We start from the raw sequence: 6896 nt of genomic DNA, 5'->3' as shown, positions 1-6896 counted from the left end.
AGGATATGTCTCAGTGGGGAAATGCAGAAGGAAAGACAGACACTTTCTGCTTATGGGCTGACTCTATATGGAGAGATTTAATACCCGACATCTGCTAGGGGAGATCTATTGGGGATCTGCATCACCATAGCAAGGAACAAACGACAAAAGATATATGGCGAGAAATGCAACATAAATATCTGAATGTTTGTGAATATGCATGAATATGCGTGATTTATGTTTGATGAATGCTGACAAAACAGACAATTCTAACACAAACAGGTCCAGGAACCAAACGCCCGGTATTATACTTCCAGGGGAGAAACCAACTGGAAAGCCAATCTGCTGGAGATCTCCATGCTATAAAGCAAAGATCTGTGGGAACTGCTAGGGAAAGCAGAGGATCAGAGATACCAGAAAACACCAAATCTCTGAGTGCTGGATCAGCAAACAACCCAATCAGGGTACAGAAAGTCACAACGGGCAAAACAACCACCAAGACGAATCTGTTGGGGAACAAGAGAAAATCTCGAAGATCCGCAGAGGATCTCAGCATCAACTGAGAAACAAAGAGTTCTGCAACTCCAAACAACTCCGGGGAACAAACCACTGGGAGAACAACATCATCCAAGTAGAATCTAACTGCATAAGCAAATCTACTGGGGGAAAAACTGTCAGCTACTCTCTTAGGGAACAACCCACTGAGGGAGGACAGATCACACAAGTAGCTTCGGCAACAAACCACTCTACTCGGGGAGAACACACATCTGACGGATCACATCGGTAGATTTTGTAACAAAAGCCACTCTATTGAGGATCAAAAGCAATCAGGAAATCAATCCAATCTCTGGATGATGGAGCCATCGTCCGACCATACCGGGGATTGAAGGAGTATTCAACAGGCAAAACTGCCTCACAACCACTCTGCAGACTACGCCGGGAAAGAATGGGTGAAAATACTGGGATACCAACCCAATCAACCACTGAGTAGGAAAATAAATCCTGCTCTGTTGAGGGGAACAAACACTCTGATGGAGAGAAAGCAACAACTCTACTGGCAACTGCGCTGGGGAGAGTGACAACAACTCTGCTCGTGACTGTGCTGAGGAGACAAATAAAGTCTGGGGATGTCGACCCACTGGAGAAGGTGACGGGGCACTAGGATGACAAACCATCAACCGCCGAATCTTCCACAAGGAGAGCACCCATGCTGGGGAAGACTGCTGCTGGAGAAAACGAAGTCTTCAACAACACTCTGCTTGGGGAACAACCCTGCCAACAACTCTGCTTGAGGAACAACCCCAACAAAGATCTGAAGAAAGAAAATACAACCAAACCAGGAATATGAACAAATGTCTTACTTGTTGGAGATCATGCCACCCTCGGGAGAGCACTGAGATATTCTTGAGTATCCTTTCAACATTGTGAATATTCACTTTGTTTAAAACAACAATTTTGAAAAATCTGTTCGTTTTAGACAATGACATTTTATCAATTAAAACATGCAAAACATTTGTTGAATTGAAACAAATAAGAGTGCAAATAATTGGATAAAAAGCTCAAATTGATTTGATGGAATGGTAGCCTGCAAATGGCAAGACTCCATAGATCTGTACAAATTTGAAATCAGTGATATATATTGGAAGAGGGCTACATTGAACATAATGATCCTTTCTCTACCAATTTGAATCTCGATGTATTCGAAGCTTCAGTTAACGACGAATCGAGAATCTCTGACGAACAGCCGACTGGTGAACGGAAAGTCTTGTCAGGATGCAGTTACTTGCCAAATCCCTAATTTTTGCCTAGATTGCCCCAGGGTGAGGTACCCAATCTAGCGGGATGCAAATATTCTTTTTTTTTTCATGTCTCTAATTTTGCCTGGATTACCCTTGCGGGTTCTCCACCGAGACGCTCATTTTTGCCTAAGCCGCCCTTTCGGGTTTTCAACTTAGCGAGCTATTCTGTTTTTCATTTGCATATACTTTTTTTTAGGCAAAGTATTTCTTGACTGCATCTGAATTCACAGGACGAGTGAAATCCTCCCCATCCATTGTTGTAAGCATCAAAGCGCCGCCGGAAAAGGCTCTCTTAACAACATATGGACCCTCGTAGTTTGGAGTCCACTTGCCCCTGGAATCGGGTGCGAAAGACAAGACTTTCTTGAGCACAAGGTCACCTTCTCGGAACACACGAGGCTTGACCTTCTTATCGAATGCTTTCTTCATTCTCTGCTGATATAATTGACCATGACACATGGCAGTCAATCTCTTTTCTTCAATCAGATTCAACTGGTCATAACGACTCTGAATCCATTCAGCATCAGTCAACTAGGGACTTTAAGGGTATACTTTTTCTTTTTTCTGTTGAAAAAAATTTTGAAATTTTTTTTTCTGATTTTTGACTTTTTCATCTTTTTCACCCTCTTTTTTTTTTTTTTACATTACATTTGTAATGCCCCAGTTTAACTGTCTTGCTGATTCTCATGATACAGCTGAATGAGCTTCTTTTCGTGCTCAAGAAGACGGGTAATCTCGTCAGGAATCCCCTTCAACATCATCTTCCTCTGCCTCAAATACAAGGAATTCAAGATTGGGAGATGGCGTTGGATCATTATGTTCAATGGGTTTAGAAATCCCTGCATAATGATTTTGGATAAAGAAAAGCTTTTGAATTTAAACAAGCAAATCATTTATGCAGATGAAAAAGTTGTTTTTGTTTTTCAGAGTTTTTTGTGATCATTGATTTCATGCAAAAGCAAAAAGTGAAAACAAATGGCAAAACAAATGTTTAACAATGCATTAATTGAATGAAAACATCATTGTATTAAATGCTGCCAACAATGTCATCACTTCTCCTTTTGGCATGGGAGAAGGGTTTTGAACAAAGTGAACAATTACTCTGATCTATGGATGACCGTAGGAACATCTACAGCGACCCAATTGTGGCAGACCCCACCAGGTATGACGAACTTGCTCAGATCTTCTGCATCCTCTTCCAAGATAGCAACAGCTTCTTCTTCAGGTTGATCGTCATGGATGAATCCTCCACTTGTGAACAAACCTTGCTCATTAAATGCCCCAGAACAGTAGCCAATGCCAGCCCGGGATCTATTCCATCGAAAGCACTCTGTTTGGAAAATTCCTCCTTGAGTTCACAACTCTCTTGTTCAGGATGATCCATCAATCTGGCAGAGCTGGCTCTGGTATAGTACCGGCGAGGTGCGTCTTCAAAATAAATGAAGATCGCAGGGTCAGACCACAGGACGGGAGACCGGAACAAAACACTCGCTAATGCAAATGATGCATGAAGTGTTTGTGCATATGCTTGTTTTTTAATTCAAAGAACTCGAGGGTTTTATTTGCAAACTTTGAAATATTTAAGCATTTTGATTGTATATGAGAATATCTCATCAGATACATCAGGTGAAATTTTTTTCCGGTTTTTTCCATGTTTGAAATTTTTTGCAAATAAACTCCTTTGAGTTCCTTGAAAATTTTCTTTTTATCTGATGATATGGATGCGGATGAATGCATGAGTACATGAATGCAACAATCACACTCAAGGATCAAGCAAGTCACACCAAACAAAGGTCATGGGAAAGCTCATTGTATCCCTAACATCAATCATCCATTTTGGTGGATTTAGGTTTTCACCTTATCAACACCCAAGTTCCATTGATATTAACGGTACATGAACCGGCTCTAACATCCTTAATATCAACCATCCGTTTTGGGGATTTAGGTTTTATACCTGATCAACGCCCAGGTTCCATTGATATTAAGGTTGTCTGAACGACTCAACCACGAATCACGGGTTTGCTGAGAGTCACGAGCATGGAGTCTCGGTTAAGAACCACCCAAAGGGAGTGTACTAGGGTTTTAAACCTGCCAGACATGTTCTACCAGAGGTTCCCATAATCATCGTTCCATCTTTCGAATATTATCGGAGGAACGAATACTCGTATTCCAAAAATATTCTCAAGAGAAACTCTTATGAGTGTAGTATCGCGTAACAATCGCATCAGATCTTACATCTGAACGACCTCCGCACTACGTCCTAAAAAAATAGGCCAAGATGGGCTTGGTAAACTAAGGTCCTTGGCTTCTGCGGCACATGATTGAAAGAATAATGCCTAACCACAAATAACTTGTGTGACATTATTAATCCAACATGACCTCCACCAAGTGAATGGACTCGCAAGTCAACTGGCTAAGGAATACTCCACACCAGTCAACAAGACTATGCCATTCTCCTATCCTAGAGTGCACTCGAGTTCGGGTATAGAACTCATCTCACAGAGATCACCAAAGCAAACAACAATTGTATATCAAGCAATTCAAACATTACAATCAATACAGTTATCCCAAATTGTACAAAAATATGTCAAATAACAAATAAACAGATATCATACAACAAGGGTGAAAAGTAGGCAATACCACCAGGGAAGGTCTAAATTTATCCCCAGCAGAGTCGCCACTTTTCTGTAGCGGTGTATTCGTCACTTCATGATTTATTGATTAAATCAAAAGCAAAGCATACAATGAATCGAGTCGCCACCGCACTTTTATTTATCCAAAGGACTGGCTAAAAAGCGAACAAAAGCCTAAGAAGTTTTACACATAGAAAACTAATGAAAAGATCAGAGAGTCTGGGTAAGGGGTAAATTACGCAATGGGAAGGTGTTAGGCACCCACTACGTCCTAGGTACTCCTAGGGAGCCCTTTTCACACTTGTTGTACTAAAATGATTATTTGTTTTGAAATATTTATTGTGCAAACATGAATGGGATGATGAGAAAAGAATATACAAGTTTTTATTGTTTTTGTGTTTGAACGGATGAACCCGTTGCCTACGTACCTTCCATCAAAGGTAAGGATCAAAACACCGTAGTTCGGCTAAAAGATTTCCAAAAGTTAGTGGATTCAATTTTAAACACAAGCCTTAAGGTCTTACGTTATCCACGGGAGAAAACTCAACCTTATACAAACAACAAGTCCACCATGTGAGAAAAGCTTCAACTTTCTAGTGAGGGGTTAACCCTATAATAAGCAAGGAAGGCTTACAATTCAATCAACTAAGGACAAATAGGTGAGATTAACATCAACCAACTAGGATAAATCAAACCTATGGCTAATGTATGAAAACTTAGCAAGGATGGACAAAGCCACAAAACCATTGAATGGGTGAAGTTAATTAATTATGAGTATTCATGAAAGTAGGGTCAAAGTATGATTAAGATTGATTCAAAGGAAGTATTATGAAAATGGAGTTTGAAAAAGTCAAGGACTTGGGGTCCAGGTTTTTAATTTGAAAGCATGAAGATGTTTGCACAATATTTATCTCAAGTTTTGAAAGTAATGTGTGAAAAGGTTTAGGACAAAATGGATGAATGGATGAAGATGGAGTGTAAAACTTCCTAGAAGGTTCACCTCTTGAAATCATATAGAAGATGATTCAAGTGTGTCCTTTGGAATAGGCAATGAGTAATAACAAAATAAGCAAACAAATGATATCGGATGCCACTCAATGGTCTTACTCCAATCTCACAAACAAAAGCGGATACCGGATACCAATAGATGGATTTACACCAATCTCCTAAACAAAGAAACAAGGATATCGGAAGCCAATAGATGGACTTATCCCAATCTCCTAAAACAAAACGAAACTTGGATACCGGATGCCAATCTATCTGGGCTTATACCAATATCCAACATATGATCATAGGAAAGCAAATGCCAACTTGCAGGGACTTACGATTGCATCCTCACATAAACAAACAAAAGCAAAACATGGATGTCAGATGCCAATCTATCTGGGCTTACTCTAGCCTCCACAGTATGATCCTAGGAATACAAATGCCAAATTACACGGACTTACAATTGCATCCTCACATACAACAAACAAATGCATCAAGCAAAGAGAAGATGAGTGGCCAATGAGATGGTCTTATACTCACTTCCATATCATAGGAACAATGGCCAATGAATGGTCTTACAATTGTCCTCAATGGGCAAACAACAAGGATATGTCACAAAGACAAATGAAATGATCATGCACTAATGAGCAATTAATGATGATAAATGCACAAAGCATACAAGCAAACATGTGCATATGAAGTAAGCAATCAAACAACCAAAGTCATTCAGCACACTCTATAACCAAACAATTAGGCTCATACAAAGGGTTAGGCATTGAAGCCAACTGGAATAGGGTTAATGGTGCTCTTAACCTTGAAATTGAGAGCCAAGGTGAAGCAGATGAAAGGATATGAGGGGTGTTCCTCATTGCTCTTATCCCTGGTCAGGGAGAGCATTGAATATCAGAAGGTGTGGGAGTTCAGAAAGATGGAACTCTCTCCACAAGTTAGACTCTATAGATCTTGGGTTTTTACTCACTATGCATCAACACAAGTAGTGTGAGCAAGGTGAGTGACTCACAGAATAGTAGGAGATAGGCTACATATCTCTTTGATCTACCAATTGCCTTATTTAAAGGACTTTTCCTGCTTGGGACAAAAGTAAACAAGCACAAACATCGCCTCTTAAGGAGGACTTCAGACAGTTGCCTGGCCAAGTAACAGGCCAGGTTTTCCAGACTACATGAAGAAAAGAGATTCTACCTCAATGCAAATGCTATCAAGCAAAGCAATGCAAGTTCTTAAAAGAACTGAGCAACTAAAGGTACCTGAAACCAGTCAAACAGAATCAGTACACAACTCAAAGTCAAACCAAATAAGATAGGGATCAACAGTCAACACAATCAGTTAAATGTGCAATGCACAAGGCTCAAAGCATGTGAGCCAAGCAACCTACAAAACAAACAAGTTAGTCATGATAATCAATCAAGCTCAATCAATTTGTATTGATCTCTTTGGGTATTTGTTGCTTAACCTGAAACAACAAACTTAAACATGA

This window comes from Lathyrus oleraceus, chromosome 5 (assembly GCF_024323335.1).
Source record: "Lathyrus oleraceus cultivar Zhongwan6 chromosome 5, CAAS_Psat_ZW6_1.0, whole genome shotgun sequence".
Classification (NCBI taxonomy): domain Eukaryota; kingdom Viridiplantae; phylum Streptophyta; class Magnoliopsida; order Fabales; family Fabaceae; genus Lathyrus; species Lathyrus oleraceus.
This window is presented reverse-complemented; position numbering follows the sequence as displayed.